Source organism: Artemia franciscana, chromosome 1, assembly GCF_032884065.1.
Source record: "Artemia franciscana chromosome 1, ASM3288406v1, whole genome shotgun sequence".
NCBI classification, from domain to species: Eukaryota; Metazoa; Arthropoda; class Branchiopoda; order Anostraca; family Artemiidae; genus Artemia; species Artemia franciscana.
The window spans coordinates 3,167,294-3,187,690 of NC_088863.1; the positions used below are offsets into that span (position 1 = coordinate 3,167,294).

Genomic DNA, 20,397 nt, shown 5'->3' on the forward strand with positions numbered 1-20,397 from the left:
AAGTCTAGGGGGACAAAAATTGTTTTGTTTGGATGTCCTTCTATTTTCTGGAAAAAGTTAGTCAATTCTGTTATATTCAGTTTTTTGTGTTAATTTCAATATTTTTTCTTTCCTTCAGTTCGCAAGGAGTGGATTGTTCACGAAGACGAGGCGCTGGCACTTCAACTGCAAAATCAAGAAAGTAAGTGATTTCAATTAACACCTAAAAATAATTATTATCTTTGTATTTTAGATTTTGTATTTATTAGGTTGGAAATGCCAGCTTGTTTATTGAGCTTTCTATTAGGAAAAGTAGAAAGTGATAGTAGCCTTTCTTTGTGTATGCTCCTATTTTGTATTGGAGTGACTCTTAAGTGTTATACTCAAGAGTTCCTCAAGTAATGCTTACGTCTCATGTGATAGAGTTAATCTGGAAAGCAAATGGGGGTAATGATAGCAGAAATGAAATAATTATATACTATTAATGCAACACTTGTATGACTGTGTTTAGTATTTTTGTCAAAGCCTTAGAAAGGAATAATTTCGAACTTTTTTCTGTTTCACTATTATTTGACAAATCATAAGTGATTTGATGGAAAACCTAGGGAACCTTTTACAGCGTTTAACCACTGTTTTACTCGCCAATATAGCTGTCTCAAGGTCAGGCTTCCCTGTATTATAAATGCTTCCCCATTTTTCAAACTCATCCCTTGGATATAAATATCGTTTAGCTGTAACGCAATAAAAAGTGGATTTGATTATCTCCTAATCAAATGCTTAAAGCTTTTACCCAAACTTCATCTTTAAACATGAAGCTATCCTAAGGGCAGATGAACTTGTCCTTGAAGGAAATCGTGTTTCGGTTGTTCTTTGGTGAAACCCTCATTAGTCGGATCCCTCCTTCTAGATAAATTGAGCATCCCTGAGTTCTTTCTTTCATGACGTTATTGCCACTCAACTACTTCTTGGGAGTTTTCTATCCGTGCGCCGCTGTTTTTCAAGACAGCAAGACAAAGACAGAGGCACGCAGCTTGCTATGAGGGGTAGATACAGAGAGAATTCAGATGTATCCATTGTTACACATTCAGCTGTTGAAGGTGTTATCTCATTAACGTCATCTGATTCCTACGAGCGACACTTTATTTTGCATGCAGGCAATGATCCGCGTAGTGCGGGCATCGGTCTCCTGATTTTTTGCCTTCTGCTGGGAGTGCTATGGGTAGTTTGGAGTAAATCGTCAGGAGCTTGCCGTGTCTTCTCTCCTCCCTGATTGAGCTTTTAGAGGAACACTGATGACACCTCTTTCAAACTAAATAATCAGTAACACCAGCGTTCAATCCCCCTATCCTTACGGATTCCTGATTGCAAGGTTCAGTGCGCTAATCACTCGGCTAGTACAGCTGAAACGAACAAAGGCGTAGCGACTGTACTTACCTAGCATTTAAATTTGTTAATTGCTTTTCACATACCAGACGCTTGATGTATATGGCCTTTCAAGGTTTTTTTTTACAGGTCGTTTTGAGTTTTTATAGTTTTTGGCGGTTTTAGGTCTAGACGTTTTTTTCCATCACCTTTCACAGTATGGTCGAATATTTTTTGGCTAAACTTGGATCTAGCACAATATGGCGTGACTCACTTTTTTCTTCCCAGTTTTTGGGCTATTTGGTAAAACTGTTGTTAGGATCTGTTTTTTGTTCACCCTGAGAACGTGTCAAAGCTACCAGAGTCGTTGTTAGACATACTGAGCGTCAAATATGCCAAGTTACATAATGGGTAATACACATCCTAAGCAATGCATATATAGTTATCCTGATTAAAAATCTTTTTAGAACGTCTAGTATATCCTTCTATTTTTCATTAATGCTTTTCGTTAGTATTTTTCTTGTTATTTTTCGTTCCTCACTTTTGCATCGTTCTTCGTTGTATTCATTCCTATTGGTGAGTTATCATTGTTCTAGTGACAGTTTTGTGAGTCTTATCATTACAATCACTGTTGTTGGGGAAGCTATTAGTCCGTAATTCTACAACTTGATATGTCTTTATTAGCTGGGATGGATTGTAGGTAGAAGACTTCTTTGTTTTTTGTTTTTTTTGGTTATTATTTATTAGTTCATTTATTTCTTCTGATTTTTATTCCCCTGCTTCTGAAATAAAATTTCTTTATTCACTACAACAGCTGGAGCTAAGATGAGCATGTCGGTGTTAAAAAAGAAGACGGAAAAGTATGACGCAGCGCTCATTCTAACGGAAATTAAAAGTTCTAATGCCCTTTTTAAGTGACCAAAAAATTACAGGGTACCTAGGCCCCCTCCCACGCTCATTTTTTCCCCAAAGTCGCCGGATCAAAATTCTGAGATAGCCATTTTATTCACCATAGTCGAAAAACCTAATAACTATGTTTTTGGGGACGACTTACTCCCCCGCAATCCCCGTGGGAGGGGCTGCAAGTTACAAACTTTGACCTGTGTTTACATATAGTAATGGTTACTGAGAAGTGTACAGACGTTTTCAGGGGGCTTAATTGGTTTTGGGGGAGGGGAGAGTTGAGGGGTGGGGGTTACGTGGGATGATTTTTCCATGGAGGGAAGAGACTTTCAATGAAGGGGGTGCAAGATTTTCTAACATTATTTTAAAAAAATAAAAAAGAAATAAATGTGAAAAGTCTTTTCTACTGAAAGTGAGGAGCAGCATTCAAACTTAAAACGAACAGACATTATTACGCACATGAGGGGTTTACCTCCTCGTAATACCTCGCTCTTTACGCTAAAGTATTTTTAGTAATTTCAACTATCTATTCTAAGGCCTTTGTGATTCAGGGGTCATTCTTGAGGAATTGGGACAAAATTTAAGGTAGTGTAAAGAGCGAGGTGTAAAGAGCGCAATAAAAACATATGAATATAGAAGTTCGTTACTTAAGTTAATTCGTAAGTTACGTATATTTTTTACTAATGAAAACGTTCGTAAAAAATAATAGTTTCTAATTGCCTTTTTAAGTAATCAAAACATTGGAGGGCAACTAGGCCTCTTCGCTTTCTCCTTTTTTCTCAAAATCTTCTGAATAAAACTATGAGAAAGCCATTTAGCCAAAAAAAAATTAATATGCAAATTTCGCTTTAATTATTTATGTGCGTATAGCCAAGATCAAAACATGCATTAATTCAAAAACGCACAGAAATTAAATAAAAAATAAACCAGTTTTTTTTTCAATGAAAGTAAGGAGCGACATTAAAACTTAAAACGAATAGAAATTACTCCTTATATGAAAGGGGCTTTTCCTCCTCAACGCCCCGCTCTTTACGCTAAAGTTTTTTACTGTTTTGAAAAGTAGAGTTAAGAGAAAGAGTCAAACTATAATTAGTAATTAGTTTTAGGAGAATTAATTGCCTTCAGTATCGTAGCAACTGAACTATTCTCTAAGATAGATAAATTTGAAACTGTCATTAGGTGGTAAGATTGATAGTCGCGGATGAATTCTACAAACTGATACAAAAAAATGATTAACTTGACTTGATACCAGGGGTTTACCATCATTATCTCTAACTTTGACTTTGGTCGCTTTTTGACCGATAATGTTCTTAACTGTATCCCGAAGCTTCCTTGGGCAAGATATATATATATATATATATATATATATATATATATATATATATATATATATATATATATATATATATATATATATATATATACACATATATATACATATATATATATATATATATATATATATATATATATATATATATATATACATACATATATACATACATATATATATATATATATATATATATATATGTATATATACATATATATATACATACATATATATATATATATATATATATATATATATATATATATATATATATATATATATATATATATATATATATATATATATATATATATATATATATATATATATATCTATTATTTTAGAACCATACTGATTAGGTGAACATCTTATTTTTATGCAAAGTGTATTTCTTAATGTTATAATTTTTTCTTCCGATCCAGTTAAATGCAATTCATTCCTCAATTTTATCAGATCCCGAATATCTTGGGTAATCCATGGTTTTTCATTAGGTTTTTCATATTTATTATTTGTGGGAAAATTTTGCAGTGTTTTCCGTACATTTTCTTAGAGAATAAACTTGCCATTTTGTCACCATCAAACAATGAGAGGATATCACGCCAGTCACGACCTGTGAGCAATTTTCTGTAGAGATTTACTAGCTCTGGTGTTTAGGGCCTGTACACCACACCTTTTTTTTAAGGTCTGTTTGAACTAAACTGATTAGGTACTAACTGATTAGAGAATATACGTTTTCGGAGAATATTTTTGCCCACAAATTAGGCTAACAAAGTTTTTCCTCAACACCCTTAACACCATCCTTTTGTTAAAGTTTTTCCTTTAACACCATCAGACAATTAGAGGATATCATGCCAGTTAAGACCTGTGAGCCATTTTCTGTAGAGATTAACTTGAGTACGTAGTTTTCCCAGAGCTAAAGTGAGGCCATTTATTGCATTTAATTTACTGCACGCCACCTGTTTTTTTGGTTGTTCTTTTTCAGCAGATGCCGCAGAATTGTGGGTCTATAATAGGTGCCGCTGATGAGCACAAAGAATTCAATCTTCTAAGATAATTAAATCTTATTGTGCAAATCTTTGTTCTTATTAAATCACTAATCGCATGGAAATTAATATTCAAGAAGTTAAAGTTTCAATAGCGAGTAAATAAAGTAATCCGATTAGTAATAAATCATAAATGTCCAGTTATAAATTTTTGTAGGGAAATCACCCAGGTTGAAACCTTACTTTATTAAAAAGTTAATATCCAAAATAAGGTTTGCCACAACGAACTGTCAATCAAGACTTCTGCTGAGTTTATTCATCTGCATTTTTCTTGGTTCTCAGGCTTTAAATTATGTTATAGGTTCTGTAAAGGGTGCACATTTTTAAATTCAGGGATTTTCTCCAAGTGCTTTTTCATATATTTTTATATTGTTTCATGATCTGAATAAATATATTATAATGAACAACCTATTCATACTCGTCTGTTCATCGGTGAGAGAAATTATTGTGTGTTATTATTGCATTGACTATTATTATACTATGGAAACGGTATTTTACTGTAACTGCAAACTTGTGTATCTCTCCCTCAGCTTGTCCCTAGCAGTGACTTCTGCGGCACCATATATGTTTCGAATTATGGTTGTTTTGACGCTGGAAAAAAACTATTTCTGTTGTGTCTACATATATACTAGAGTAACGTATTCGGAAACGGATTCACCGACTTGGCTCTATTGAGTCGACTTATCAATGGCGAATTTGAGATAAGAATCTGGCATGAAATTACAGTTGTTTTGAACTCGAAAATTGCTAAACACTTGTTGGACTTCTTTGTTTTATATGTTTGTAAATGATCACGCTACTCAGTTGACTAAGTTGCACAATTTACTCAGCTTACCAGCATTACTTTTGAAACACGTCCTAAAACAGGGCTTCTCCGAGGCGTCTAATTACTGTTTGAATTTGTTTCTGCGTCTTGTCATTTAGATCCGAGTAATGCTGCGTTACTCAATTAATGAACCTTAAGGGTGTTTTTTTTTTCACAATTAAAAGACGTTTGGAAGAATAGGAAGATAGGTCTTAAAACCAATATCAGAGTATTGGGAGCTACAGTAATCAAATATGGTTCTGAAGGATGTGCGCTCTGAAAAAGCGAATAAAGACTTGCTAGATGTTTTTCAGAGAAATCGCCAACGTATTGTTCTTGGGTACTCGGATGAATGACCGAATTTCAAATAGTAGGCAGTACGAGAAGGGTGGTTAAAGCCCACTTTCTAGGGCTATAATGAGAGAAAGGTTGAGATGGTTAGGGCACATTCTGCGGATGAAAGATTGCCAAAGATTGTCCTTTTCGGGCAATCGTCTAGAGCTAAAGAAAAAGCAGGTTGTCCGCAGTTGGGGCGGGAGGATGTCATAAAGAAAGATTTAAGGGAAATGAGAACTTCCTGGGAGAGTGTAAAGAGGGAGGCTTTGACTAGATTGGGGCGGAGGATGAGCGTGCGTAGCTGTGCTGACCTCAGGCGGCTTGGTGCTGCGGTGATTTGTTAGTAGTAGTATTAAACTCGTTATAGTAGGTAACGTCTACGTTACTTGATTAAGCACAGCTACTCAATCAGGACAAAATGTCTGTGATTGATATAAAATGGCTTTTAATTTTGCTATTAGAAGAGAAATTACTGCGAAAATCAGAACGAGTCAAAAATGAGAGTGAAGAAGAAAGAAACATTACGTTAGAAGAACAACGCCATTGCAATCTTCGACACCAACAAAATGTGACGCAAAACCTAGTACAAACCTAAAAGATGCCATAGACTGTGACCAACTTGAGCTTGGAAGATCCTATGTTTGTCGTACTTTTGAATTTATATTCTGTGTTTATATTCGAGCAACGTTCAGGCTGCTCAGTAAGACACTTCAGTCAATTGATTTAACTTGCCAACGATAAACATAAAATGCCTCTAAAGCATTGCTTTTTTTTACTTGATGACACTGGATGTGTTGATCATCTGGAAGTACGTCTGTATTCGAATAAGTTGTACTTTACTCACCAATGGTAAATATGAAGTAACTTTCAAATAACTTTCGTTACTAAAGTAGCCAACACTACTAAGTTAAATTGATTTAGGCAGCTATGAATTTGAAACTAGATCTACGTTGCATGGGCAACGTGAGGTGTTGCGGCAACCTTTGCTCGGCTTCGCCGAGTAAAGTGTTGCGAGAGCAACACTTTGGTTTTGTTTCCTCGCTGCGACTAAACGCTGAAGTTGTTAATCTGTAAGGATGCTAAAATACATACTAGGTACACCAACTCGCAAAAGTTGCAAACTCCTCATTGCTAAAGATGATTGTAGCCTTACCGCCGATTATTACTTACAAGTCCCCTACATGTCTTACCACTGGAACCAAATTGGTCTTACCACCAAATACAACGGAAACAAAAAATAGGTACACCAACTAGTAAGAGTTGCGAACCCCTCATTGCCAAGGATGATTATGAGCTAACAGCCGACTGTTGCTTACAACTCCCCTATGTCTCACAATTGGTATCGGCCTATTTTTGGTTTCAGTGTGTACCTTACTACTGAAGTTGTCAACCCCTTTAAACTTTCAAACTTGTATATCTCATGAAGGAATTTTTGTACAAAAAAATGGATGACATATACTTTGATCAGCTCATCAAAAGCTATCGAGTGCCGTCGAAAAAAAAATCTATCTGTCTTAGTTCAAAAGTTGACTTTTTTGCCATAGGCCAACTTTCTAACGTCATCACTTAGAAAGGAGCAAAGGATAAACTCTAATTTCTTTAGCAATGAGAGAACTTTTAAAGTTTAAGAGGCACATCTGATACCATTTCTCTACCGCAATCCCAAGTGCGAAAAACCGAATGATAAACTCAGCTGAAATCACGAACAGAAATGGGTAGAAACAATAGATGGCAGCACTTTCGGACCCGTGGGAAAATGCCGCTTTTTTGCTTCTCTAAATTTTTCTATTTATCACTCAAAGAAGATATATTGGCTGTGGGGCAGGGTAACTGTCGCATATATTTAACACTTATAGATTTTAGTCCATCTTCAATTTGAAACTGGTGGCTGCCTGCTTGCCTGCTAGAACGGATCTTTCCACTCGAAAGCAGAAACATGGTTTGATGAAACAAAAGCTTGGCTGCATAACTTCAGATAGTCCTCTCTGACATAGGCTATACAACTCCTCTTCACTTCACACACTATAGGCTCTGGCTCAAGGACAAGCAAAAACCTTATTGACAGGGATTTTTACTAAATCGAGCAAATACGGACTCCGAAAATATATCACTCTTAAGTGAAGTGCTTGGTTTTAGTATAAAACCTTAGGGGAAGGATAATTCTTCCTCGTGTGGAACATGACGGGGATTCTGGAAATACTTGATAGATTAGTCAGGCTTTGTCATCGAATTTCCTGAAAAAAAGAGGGCTGATTGACTTAGTGATTTAGCTCTTCCTTGTCAAATGACATGTAGTTTCAATGTCAAGACTTTCTTGTTTTTTGGTTGATCTATTTTTTGATTTTTTTGATTTGTTGTTTTTTTTGAATTTTTCGATTGATTTGTTTTTTTAATTTTTTGATGATTTGGTTTTCGAAATTTTTGATTGGTTTATTTTTTTTTGGAATTTTTTGATTGATTTGTTTTTTGAATTTTTTTGATGTTTTTTTTTAATTTTTTGATTGATTTTTTTTTATTGATTTCCTTTTTTTGATTTTTTGGTTGATTTGTTGTTTGAATTTTTTGATTAATTTGTTTGTTGAATTTTTTTATTGATTTGTTTTTTGAATTTTTTGAGTTGTTTGTTTTTTGAATTTTTTGATTGATTTGTTTTTTGAATTTTTTGATTGATTTGTTTTTGAAGTTTTTGATTGATTTGTTTTCTAAATTTTTTGATTGATTTGTTTTTTGAATTTTTTGATTTGTTTGTTTTTTGTTTGTTCGGTCTTCGACGAAATCAGGTCTTCCCCGAATGGATTGGAAAAACTGGGAGTTGTTAGTATTAGTAGTTTGTTGATTCTGTTAAGCAGCAAACTCCTTTCGAACTATACAATTGATTTGTTGCTGATAGTTTTTTGACAGTATCAAATTACTTAGATAGCATGAATCTAAGTAATGAATGTTCGTTCGTTTGATAAGTTTTTTGAATTTTTGAGGAGGTAATAAAGCAAAAGATGATCTGCTTCTGAAGTTTTTTTTCCAGGATATATATGCTAAATGAGTTTTCAGGATTGAACTTTTATTAGTTTAAGGATTCCTGTAGTCTAACTCGGGGAAGAAGTTTTTCTTCGCATGCCCAGCAAATTTAAATTTAGGGAACGTTTGTCTTAATTCAACAGAATTACAATCGAGGTGCGATATTTTCATAAATAAGTCAATTTGATAAATAAATTCTGGGTGAAATAAATATTACTGAAAATCAAAGGTTTGGTATATAAATAAATTGTGCATTTTAATGAATATTAAAATGTATACAAACCAATTCGTTCTACCTTGAGGTCTATTTTCAATTTTACAACTTTCTAATCTTTTTCATAAACGTTGATGAAAAATATTGAAAAAAAATCTTTTCACTTTAAGATAAAGCATTTGTCGAATAAAAACTAACGATACCACATCTTAGGGAATGTAAGTAAGGCTAAGTTGTGATAAGAGATGATTAATTTTGATAAGTGAAAACGACCGAGCGACGGCACCTTCTAAATTCTGGCTCTCAATTCTCATGAAGAGTTCGATATATTAAATCATTTTGCTAGCTCCAGCGTCGGCTGACCGCATCAGAGACATAGGGTCTACTATCGAATTCTCCCTGGGATCATAGGGTCCCACTATAGGCATATGGTCCACTATCGAATTCTCCCTGGGAACATAGGGTCCTACTATAGACATAGGGTCCGCTATCAAATTCTACCTGGGAATATAGGGTTTCACTATTGACATAGGGTCCACATATCGAATTCTCCCTGGGAGTATAGGGTCCCACTATAGACATAGAGTCCACATATCGAATTCTCCCTGGGAACATAGGGTCCCACTATAGGCATAGGATCCACATATCGAATTCTCCCTGGGAAAATAGGATCACACTATATACATAGAGTCCACTATCGAATTCTTCCTGGGAACATAGGGTCCCACTATAGACATAGGGTCCATACATCGAATTCTCCCTGGGAACATAGAGTCCCACTATAAACATAGGGTCCACATATGGAATTCTCCCTGGGAACTATCAACCATCGAGAGCTTTTGTGAATATGTGGTTCGACTAGGAAGTTTGATTGAAAAGACAGCTGAATTGGACGCCACTGGGTCGGCAAGGCTTTCAATCAAAGCGGGTAGTGAGACAGGAATTGCCCTAATAATATTTCGTTTGAGGTGATTTTTAGCTTGTACCTAGCAGATATGCTGGAATTTTTTTCCAGTCCTTTCCTAATATTTAAAAAGAGTTTTCTGCTCCGTTTAATGAAAAAAAAAACAAAACAGAATTCATCCTTTCTTACGATACAAGTTTCATTAAAACTGAGTATTTCTATATACAGCACAAGGTAAAATAAGTTAAATAGTTTTTCCGAGATTTTTGGGGAAGTTGGTATCGCCTTTGGTTTTCTGTCGTTTATTCCGATCTTTTATCCAGGCTCTACAAGTTAAGACAAGCCCGCCCAATCAATTCCAATTTAATTAGTTGCGATTGATTAAACACTATGTAATGGATGAGATAGGATGTACCTTTAAGTTATAGAATCTCCTTAAAAATGGAATTGTTTCGTCTTCCTAGAAAAAAAGAACTTTACTTTAAATACCCATCATAGTTAATGCAATAGCGTTAATATAGTAAAGAGAGGACGTCTGTCACGTGTTTTTATTTGCTCTCACCCCAAGATTTTTGCTTTGGACTGCAAAGTTTTCAAAAACAAAGCTTATTGAACCAGGATTCAAAATCAATTATCATGGTTACAGCGGTAGCTGCAATCTAGTAAAAAGAGAACCACAACCCATAGTAACCAAAAGTTAAAAACCACGTTTTGAAAAAAACTACCTTGTCTAAATAAAAATTGATATCTGACCCTGACTCAGCAATGGTAACTACTATTTCGGTTCGTCTTATTAAAAGTTTATTGCAAAAAGAAATTTATGGTGATTTCAAAAAAAAAAGTCTGAAACCTCTCGAAAATGGTGCCCGATCAAAATTAAAAGCGTATCATTGAAATCAGCTTGGTCGAAAACGTCATATTAGGAAATTACAGTCCCCCTCCTTGACCAACAAGGAAAATTACTTTTTTGCATCGGTAGCACTGATCTGTCTCCCGTTGTTGTTGTTTTTTTTTTTTTTTTTTTTTTTTTTTTTTTTTTTTTTTTTTTTTTTTTCAGTAGGCCTAGTGGGCTACCAGAACATCATAGAGTGATGCTTAGTGGCTCATTCAAAAGCTATTTCTCTAATCTACGTGCTTTTTATAAATTCCACCATCTTAAAGTACCATGTGTCACTAAAATATCACTTTTTGTGCCGATTCTAAAGGGGTGGGGCTAACGGGCTACCAAAGCTTATATAAAAGATATTGCTTACATTTACGTTTTTCCTATAAAATTCACCATCTGCAAGTGTCAAATGGTACTATTTGTGCCATGTCTCAAGAGGAAGAGCTGCGGCTAATTGGCATCCAGAACTTCTTAGAAAGATGTTCGATAGTTCATTTGAAAGCTATTGCTCATACCTACGTGCTTTTTATCAGTTTTACCTTCCCTAAGTGCCATATAGCACTAAAAACTGCACTTTTGGTGCCATTTCTTAATTGGAAAAGCTTGGAAGTATAAAACGGTACCATTGTAGTAGTTATGATCCAAAACTTTAACTGAAGATTTATAAGAACCCCTCTCGTATACACCCCCTCCCAGCCCTCTTAGTAAGTCTCATTAGTCCGTTGAGAGAATTGACTATGAACTCTTGAATACGGTCAGCCGACGTTGGGGCTCGCAAAACGATTTTTAAAATATTGTATGTTCTTAAGATGAAGAAATTCAAAGAAGAACAAATAATTGAATCTCAAAATTCCAAATGACTATTCTTTGACCTACCCCCTACCCTCTTCCTGTTCGCGGAAGTTGAGCTTCGCCAAATATTTATTTAATGCTCTCACTCTTTATAATAATAGCTTTTATTAACTCAGTGCTTTATAATAGCCAATTACAAATGTATTTGCTGAATAAGCTCCAATAAGTATGCTTTTGGTGATGACATGGTTCTCCATAGTCTTTGGGAAAAGGGCTGTAAGTTACACAACTTGGTCCTACAAGAACAAATAGATTGAATTCGATCATCAGCCGCCGCAGTTCAGTTACTAGTGCGTTAAACTTAGAATCAGAATGGCAAGGGTTCTATTCCTTGATCAAGCATTTTTATTTCAATCGTGGTTTTGTGCCTTGTGAAAGATTATTTTTCAACTAATTCACTGTTTTTGTTTATTTTTTTTGTGAAATTGTGACATGTTCCATGAAATTACACCCCGGATTACCTATTACACCATTTCCTATTACCCCGGATTACCCCGGAAAAACCTATTAGTAATTTTTTTTCTATGATATTTTTCTGGTTGTCAGGTTACTTTCCAACTAAATAAAATAATAAATAAAGATCCTCCAGAGCCGTTGCTGGCGCATAGGGCGTCGAATCGACGTTTCAGCTGCTGGCTGTTTTTACAGGAACAAGTAGCAAGCTTGTCGCCCAACCTTGCTGCGGCGGGGATCAAACCCTGGGCCCCGTATTGCCAAGCAGAGCACCAATCCACTGCTACAACAGGTTGCTTTCCAACTATATCTTGTTTATTGTTATTCCATACCCGTATGTCTAATGTTTTTTGTTGTTTGTCAGGGGGGGGGGGGAGATGTTTACTGAAATAAGTTAGATATACCAAAATTTTGCATAGGTTTTGAAAACCTTAAAAATCTTCTTAGAAAATAGTTACTCCTTCCTAACTGACGATGTTGCCCACGTTCGAAAATCGTGTACACTATTTTGTGTAGCATGGATTAGTCTACATTTTGAAAAACGATCAGAAATCAAATAATTATTTTTCAACTGAAAGTAAGGAGCGACATTAAAACTTAAAACGAACAGAAATATTCCATATATGAGGATGCTGCCCCCCCCCGGAAAAAATTAAAAAGATCATTGTAGTGCTGATCCTGCATTAAATTTAAATTAAAAACGGGCAAAGATTAATTAAAAAAAAAAGTTTTTTGAAGGAAGTAAAGGGCGGAGATGAAACTTAAAACAAACAAAAATTATTGCTTCACAATCTATCTAACATATATCAATAAAGGTATGACAACTAAACCAAATAATCATATTTCCCTATGTTTCTAGGATTATAGAAACTAGTGCTTTACTGAAAACACAAAAAATATAGGAGTTTTTGGACAGTAAAATTAAACCGATTAATGCCACTTTTTAGAGTATACAAATAAAGCATTTTTTTTTTAGTAGTACTAAAGTGTATTTTTACAACTTAAGATTGTTTATTACTCACTATTGGTATTATAGCTGATAAGACCAAAATAAAATGTTACCTGATAAATCAATTCAATATTTCTGTATGCTGATCTGTGACTTTGCGGTTATTAAAAAAGTATTTATTTTTATGCTTATGTTTTTAAGATAACTTTGATTGTATCCTGAAAGCTATTGATATCACAACTGGTGTAAGACTATGAAAAGCTTTATATATTAGTTTGTTGTTGTCAGGCTACGTACTCCCTTTTAACGAATAAATCAGCATTCTTGTTTTTTATACTAGGTTTCTGTGTTTTCAGTAAAGTGCTAGTTTTCTATAATCCTACAAACATAGGGAAATTTGATTATTTGGTTTATTTGTACTAGCTTTATTGATAAATGTTAAATAGACTGTGAAGCAATAATTTGTGTTTTTTTTTTTTTTTTTTTTTACAAATGAAATAAAGGAAGACATCGGTCATTGTTGGTTAAGGATAATGACAATAGAAGGCACAAAAAAATTCAAATGACGATCTGTCCTGGATTTGGGTGGCACGCATCGATTCTTTTTATTTATTTATTCCCCCCCCCCCCAAAAAAAAAAATACAGATATCAAATACATCAACAAACGAAGTAAAACAACTGATTTTAATCAAACGGAATCAAACATCAACAAACGAAACAAAATAACTGATTTTAAAGGCGCTTTATAATATAATTGAATAAATACGTAAAAAAAACGAAATTAAACATCGAAACAATGATCAACAAACGAAACAAAACAGCTGGTTTTATATGAGCTTAATAATGTAACTGAATAAATACTTAAAAAAAAGAAACACGACGACATAGAATCAAACATTATTTAAATTCTGGAAAATTTTGTTGCGCATGTTGTGCCGTATTGGTGATATTTTGATGAGGCAGCCGGAGGGAATTATGAACTTTGTCTTTGAAAGTAGTCTTTATGCCTTTGATCTTGCGCGCTAACTAGAAACTAATCACATAGGATTGGGACTTTTAGGGGAGAAAGATCATTCTTATAGCGGTATTCTTCTGTTTCGTTGTGATCTTGATCACTCCTTTTTTTTTTACCGCCTTTATATCTTCGTTCAGTTAGTCCGTATTATGCGCTCGTCAGAACCAAATAGGGGATGCATGCTCGAGAATAGGGCGTATGTACGTGATGTAAAGAGTTTCTGACAGAGATTGGGACAAACCCAACTATCGCAAACTACTAAGTAAGTATAATGTTTGACCAAAATGTCGTTTAGCTGGATTTTGAGCTACAAGAACAGAGAAAAACATATTTTCTTCCATTGACAACATGTAAAGTTTTCGTACCAAAGTTATCCTTCGGAAAAACAATATCTCTGGTGAACATTTTTCTATCTTTACAAGAATTTCCTGTTTTTGTAAAGATTGAACCATCGAATTTTCCACATTCCCTAATATAAAAATATTGGTAATCGATCATTGGAGAATCTGAAACACGGAATCGTTTTAAGAATGCGATTAAATAAAAAAAACTAGTTTTTTTTAACTGAAAGTAAGGAGCGACATTAAAACTTAAAACGAACAGAAATTACTCCGTTTATGAAATGGGTTGTCCCCTCCGCAGTCCCTCGCTCTTTACGCTAAAGTTTGACTCTTTGCCACAATTCTACTTTTTAAAACAATTAAAAACTTTAGCGTAAAGAGCGAGGGACTGCGGAGGGGACAACCCATTTCATACACGGAGTAATTTCTGTTCGTTTTAAGTTTTAATGTCGCTCCTTACTTTCAGTTAAAAAAAACTATTTTTTTTTATTTAATTTCTGAACGTTTTTGAATTAATGCATGTTTGATTTTGGCTCTCCGCACATAAATTATTGAAATGAAATTAGTATATTAATTTTTTTTTGGCTAAATGGCTTTCTCTTAGTTTTGATCAGACGATTTTTAGAAATAAGGGGTGGGGAAGGAGGCCTAGCTGCCCTCCAATTTTTCGGTTACTTAAAAAGGCTACTAGAGCTTTTAATATTCAACGAACGTTTTTATTAGTAAAAAATATACGTAACTTAAGAATTAACTTACGTAACAAACTTTTATATTCTTATATTTTTATTATGTGTACGAGGGGATTTGTACCCTCGTTAATACCTCGCTCTTTACACTAAATCGTAAGTTTTGTCCCAATTCTTTAAGAATGACCCCTGAATCAAAAAGGCCGTAGAATAAATAGTTGAAATCACTAAAAATGTTTTAGCATAAAGAGCGAGGTATTTATCTCCTCCTAAATACCTCGCTCTTTATGCGAAAGTATTTTTAGAACCCCTCATATGCGTAATAATCTCTGTTCGTTTTAAATTTCAATGCTATTCCTTACTTTCATTTGAAAAAACGTTTTATGTTTATTTTTTCATTGTTTTTTTTTATAGTAATGCTAGAAAATCCTGCGCCCTTTTCATTGAATTTTTCTTCCCCCATGACATATTCCTCAAAGGAAAGATCCTCCCACAAAGCCCTCTCCCATCAACACCACCCCCAAACCAAAAAATCCCCATGAAAACGTCTGTACACTTCCCAATAACCATTACTATATATTAACACTGGTCAAAGTTTGTAACTTGCAGCCCCTCCCTCAGGGATTGTGGGGGAGTAAGTCATTCCCAAAGACATAGTTATTATGGTTTTCAACTATGTTGAACAAAATGGCTATCTTAAAATTTTAATCTGTTGACTTTTGGAAAAAAATGAGCATGGGGGGGCCTATTTGCCCTCCAATTTTTTTGGTCACTTAAAAGGGCACTAGAACTTTTCATTTCCGTTAGAATGAGCCCTCTCGCGACATTCTAGGACCACTTGGTCGATAAGATGACCCCTGGGAAAAAAAAAACAACAAACAAATAAACACGCACCCGTGATTTGTCTTCTGGCAAAAAATACAAAATTCCACATTTTTTAGATAGGAGCTTGAAATTTTTGTTATAGAGTTCTCTGATATACCGAATGCGATAGTGTGATTTTCGTTAAGATTCTATGAGTTTTAGGGGATGTTTCCCCCTTTTTCCAAAATAGGGCAAATTTTCTCAGGTTCGTAACTTTTGATGACAAAGAATAAATTAATTGAAACTTATATATTTAGAATCAGCGTAAAAATTCGATTCTTTTGCTGTATCTTTTAGCATCAAAATTCCGTTTTTTAGAGTTCCGTTTACTATTGAGCCGGGTCGCCCCTTACTACAGTTCCTTTCCACGAACTGTTTGAAAAGAAAATAATTCGGTATTTCGGGGCTTCTGACATTATTACTCCTTTGCGGAAGTTAGGCTCAAAATTGAAAAAGGATTTTATTTTTTCTCTGGGCCCCTTCCACCTCTTAGTTCGTTTATTTTCCCGTTAGTTTTCACCTGTTTTCGCTTTATAGTTGTGTTATTTCTTAGCAGTTCTTTCGTTAGTTGAGTTATGGTTGTGGTATATATGTTTTATCGCTCGTATAGTTGTGTTATTTTCAAATTATACTCCATAATAGAGAGGCTCCGAACACCCAGCATTGTATATTAAGCTCTTAATTTGACGTTTTTTTTCTAACGTGACCAGATTCGTCCTGCGCCCTTTTCATTGAATTTTTTCCCCCCATGACATATTCTTCCAAGGAAAGATCCTCCCAGATAGCCCTCTCCCTCAACCCTACCCCCAAAACCAAAAAATCCCCCTGAAAACGTCTGTACACTTCCCAATAACCATTATTATATGTAAACACTGGTTGAAGTTTGTAACTTGCAACCCCTCCCCCAGGGACTGTGGGGGAGTAAGTCATCCCCAAAAACATAGTTATTAAGATTTTCGACTATGCTAAACAAAATGGCTATCTCAAAATTTTGATCCGTTGACTTTGGGAAAAAATGAGCGTGGGAGGGGGCCTAGATGCCCTCCAATTTTTTTGGTCACTTAAAAAGGGCACTAGAACTTTTCATTTCCGTTAGAATGAACCCTCTTGCGACATTCTAGGACCACTTGGTCGATACGATGACCCCTGGGAAAAAAAAAAAAAAAAAAAAACAAACAAATAAACACGCACCCGTGATTTGTCTTCTGGCAAAAAATGCAAAATTCCACATTTTTGTAGATAGGAGCTTGAAACTTCTACAGTAGGGTTCTCTGATACGCTGAATCTGATGGTGTCATTTTTGTTAAGATCCTACGACTTTTAGGGGGTGTTTCCCCCTATTTTCGTAAATAAGGCAAATTTTCTCAGGCTCGTAACTTTTGATGGCTACGACTAAACTTGATGAAACTTATATATTGAAAATCAGCATTAAAATGCGATTCTTTTTATGTAGCTATTGATATCAAAATTCAATTTTTTGGAGTTTTGGTTACTATTGAGCCTTACTACAGTTCGTTACCACGAACTGTTTGATCTGAACTTGACTCAACTGCTGCCCAGAACAACTCGATTTTAGATAATTTCTTGTGAAACATTTGTTGACATATGTTGACAAATATATGAAATGACTTTCTTGGGTTAGCTTGCAATAAAAAAAAAAAAAAAAAAAAAAAAAAAAAAAAAAAAAAAAAACCAATCCCAAAGCGACTGTTTTAAGGTGATGTTTTAATTGCCATCAATATTGTCAATTCTCAATTCTGCTTGGAGGACATGTGCAAATGTATGATACTTATTGATAAAATCACATTTTGAACCTGATGACACAAAAAAAAAAAAAAAACAGATGTCCGCTATTATGGAAGTGACTACTTTTATCCTGGCAGGGGGAGGTGGGTACAGTCGTGATTCTTTCTTTATAACCACTGCTCTATAGGATCTATTAATATGTACTGTTTCCTTGCTGGGATCTATTTAAGCATTAAATCAGTGAGATCCAGCCCTTTCTGGAGTTTTCGTATTCTTCTTTATTTGTATTTAATTGTTTTTGTAAATTTTGCCTGTTTTAATGCGTTAGACACCATAATTGCAGAAAACAATCAAAATTCTTGTAGAGGGGGGTGGGTTTTTTTCACTGGCGTAATTTTGTCAAAATCCTGGGGGGGGGGGGGCAAAATCAGAGCCAATTTTCCGAAATCTAGTGAAAATGACAGTAAAAACTTAAAATGAGTTATATAGTAAATGCAACGTTAAATATGTACTAAAGAAAACTAACCAATCTCTATGGATGTTTGAATTATGCAGACTTATCTTAGTTTTGACAAGATTTTTGGAAAACTAAATTTCAGCTGGAGGGGGGCAAGGTGGAGTCTAGAGTGGTAAACTGAGGTCAGGAAGGGGCAATTGCTCCCCTCCCACTGCCCCATAGCAAAATTATGTCCCTGATTGCTTTATGTTATGCTTAAGTTTCTTTGTAGGTTTTGTGGTAATATCATGAGAAACCATTCTAGTCTAGGAAAACTTGAATAAAATTCAAACCATGAAGCCAGATAAATTTTGTATGTTTGGTGTAAAGTCTATATTTGTAGAAATTGGAAATGAACTTCTGTGGATTGTTATTGTTGAATCTCCCGAATAAATTATTCGCTTTGTTTATCATCTTAGTTTGGTTGCATATTCCTGATCAAAGATCTTCTAAAATTGGAACACGATAATTTCCTTTCGGAAAAGCGACGTTTACGAATCACTATTTTGGCATGTATTGAGATGCTTGGACAATCATATTTCAATGAAAATCAAATAAAATTAAAAAAACGTTTGGGCGGTACAGTTGTCAAATTGTTCAAAATAAAAGGAAGTTAAAAAATATATTGTTAAGAAGATCTTGGAGCACTTGTGAAGGTTCAGATGGGAGCAGCCAAAAGGAAAATTGGCAAAGAATTTATGGAAGTCTTAAGGGGACTTTAATAGCCTTAGGAGACTTAAGGTTTAATATGAATGTGAACCTTGCCCAAAATTAACAGTCAGATTATGAGATCCCAAGTTACGAAACTACCGCCTAAATTTTAACTACTGGTTGCAAGTTAAGACTATTAAAAAGAAATTTGGGCTAACTCAAGCACTACAGTTACTGTATCAATGAAAATTTTACTTTTTTTTTATAAGACTTGTTCAATCTCACTTAAACATTGTAAACAATCCTCAGCTGATTCCGAGCTAAGACATTATTGAACTTGAGCAAACAGTTATAGGTGATTAACCACGACCCAGGATTTTTATTTTTTTTTATTAATTCAGATTTTGCACTGACTCGAGCCAGTCAGAACCTACCTTGCTTTTGCAAGGAGTTAGTACAAAGCTTGGACTCGGGCTAAGCGCCCTGCACAACCTCCAATCAATGTCTTTTAACCCTTTCTTTCTCGAATTTTATTGGAAAGGATGAAAATTATGCAACTGCTCTTCTTAGGGCTTCTGAAACAACGAGATGATACTGTATTTTTCTCAGGATTTCCGCTCCTCCTGTTGTGCCTGATTTTGAATGTACTTGTCTGAGGACAAAATGACTGTTTATGTATTCAAATACTAAGTCAACAAGTGAGAACCAAGATTACCTACTACATTCTTTTTTCATTTAAATACATTCTTATATCATTTCACGTTATTATTTAGGAGTAAAAAAGATAAATTAGAAAGCAGTTTCTGCCTTCCTCCAGGCATAACGGGACCTGGAATATTGTGCGGCTGAATCGGGTTTTCGTGACGCATGGGGCATTTTTGCACCTGTTTTGAATTTCAGTTTTTTTTTTCAGGCCAATAGGCAAAAGAGCCGTCTTCTACGGCAGAACATGGTCTTCGGAATTTTGCCATCTCCTTTTGGTACGGCCCAACAATAAAAGCCATTGATTTTCTCTTCCTTGTTGTTGGTCAAGGGGACCGAACGTGGCCTCCCTCGTCGCATGAGTGTCGCCTCTTTGCTCATAACCATAGACTCGGCCACCTCTAGACGGAAAGTCAGGGAATCCATAGAGTTCTTTGACTTTTGGGCCTTTTGAAATTGTGTGTATTCAAGCCAGTTATTCACTACCGCCAAGTCAATCAAGTGGAACACAGGATACTGTGTCCACTTCCTGGACCGAATTGAAGATTCCATAATACGAAACCATATTGTCGGTTTACCGCCTCCGTCCATAAACCAGTTATACACTGCAATAGCTTCCGGTTAATCCCAACTACTTCTGTTTGTCAGTAAGGATACTCTTCTTTTCTTGATAGACATCAAAGACCAAGATGACGCCGTTGCTTTTTCAGAGTATGAAGATCCTATACCACATCGGATTGGTGTGCCAAGTATATACTGTTTTATGTCTAGGGCTCCAGTGTAAGGAACCATTTTTTCATCACCCGAAATGTATTCAGAAGGTGTGATACCCTGAATTTTTGCAGGCTTGGTCAATGACAC

General features: G+C 35.1%; 1 protein-coding gene across 7 annotated transcripts in view; it reads left to right on the forward strand.

Moving 5' to 3' along the window:
* The window catches only part of LOC136043927 (uncharacterized), a 141,005-nt gene that overhangs the window by 62,528 nt on the left and 58,080 nt on the right, over positions 1–20,397 (forward strand). For all 7 annotated transcript variants that reach the window (XM_065728996.1, XM_065728988.1, XM_065729005.1 and 4 more), the window contains one exon: positions 119–181. The gene's annotated coding sequence lies outside the window, so the exon portion shown is untranslated. The remainder of the gene's footprint in view (positions 1–118; positions 182–20,397) is intronic.